Source organism: Rhinopithecus bieti, unplaced genomic scaffold (genome assembly GCF_001698545.2).
Source record: "Rhinopithecus bieti isolate Rb0 unplaced genomic scaffold, ASM169854v2 scaffold_1012, whole genome shotgun sequence".
In the NCBI taxonomy this organism is placed as follows: Eukaryota; Metazoa; Chordata; class Mammalia; order Primates; family Cercopithecidae; genus Rhinopithecus; species Rhinopithecus bieti.
In genome coordinates this window covers 238155-239374 of record NW_016803312.1, presented here as the reverse complement: position 1 = coordinate 239374, position 1220 = coordinate 238155, and positions in this window count along the sequence as shown.

Here is a 1220-nt window from a genome sequence, read left to right as displayed (position 1 = left end):
GGAATATGGGATTATTAAACCAGAGTTTTGAGAAACTAATTCTAGCATAATATATTTTATACGGATTTGGAAGTAGCCAAGACTAGACCAAAATATTGACATTTGAAAGCTGTAAGTTTAGTAGGTAGTACCACACTCCTGAACAGAATGTCACCGAAAGTTATACACAAAATCTCATGCCTTTACCTATGCTTACTTATATTGTAATTGTTATGAAAGAAAACAAAACCCAAACAGAAATTCACACAGGAACTATACTATTGAAGGTGACGTTCAGTTCTGAAATGTGTAAGAGGATACTACATATAATTATCTGCTTTACAAGTGGAGGAAAACAAGTATTAATGGCTATTGTGATTTCAAATTGCTGGGCCATAAACCTATTGGAATACAGCAAATCTCTGCATCTTTGCTCACTGGTCTAGACAGCTGCCATGTGGGTTCTCGTGCTTCCGGCTGGCTGAGTTAGCAAAGCTCTTAGGTTAGCATAAGGCCTGGTCTCTTATTCGAGGTCCTGTATGATTTCATTAGCCATTTGTAGAGAGTACTTGAGAGCACAGTACTCTGTGCTCTCAAGGTTGCTGGGTAGAAACATTTAGAAGTACGTACTTGTTTATTGTGAGCCACAAAGGTAAAAAATGCAAGGGTACAGTTAAAGAAAAAGGTGTTTATTTAGGCCATCAACTAGGATCATAATAAATAACAATATACTAATGTAATAACAGATGTTCTCATGCATTTATCGTGTTTATAAATACAGAAAAAAGCTGGCTTACAGGGCTGTTGGGATGAATTTGGAAAAGTATATTTGGCAATTATACAGTAAAAGTTAACAGTGTTGACTATCAGATTCTATCAGTTTTTAGAATATATCCCCTATACATCTGTGAGTAAATGGTAATGGTCTCTGAGAGTTTCTACTTTTTGTGAACATGCCAGAGTTAAGTCAATTGTCAAAGGATCTAAACTGACAATTTGTTATTTGTCAATATTTTTTTTTTTTTTTAAAATAGCAGGGTTAAATAAATTTTAAAATGAACTAAAATCAAAATTTTTTTTTTTTTAATTTTTTTTTTTTTTTTTTTTTTTTTTTGAGACGGAGTCTCGCTCTGACGCCCAGGCTGGAGTGCAGTGGCCGGATCTCAGCTCACTACAAGCTCCGCCTCCCGGGTTTACGCCATTCTCCTGCCTCAACCTCCCGAGTAGCTGGGACTACAGGC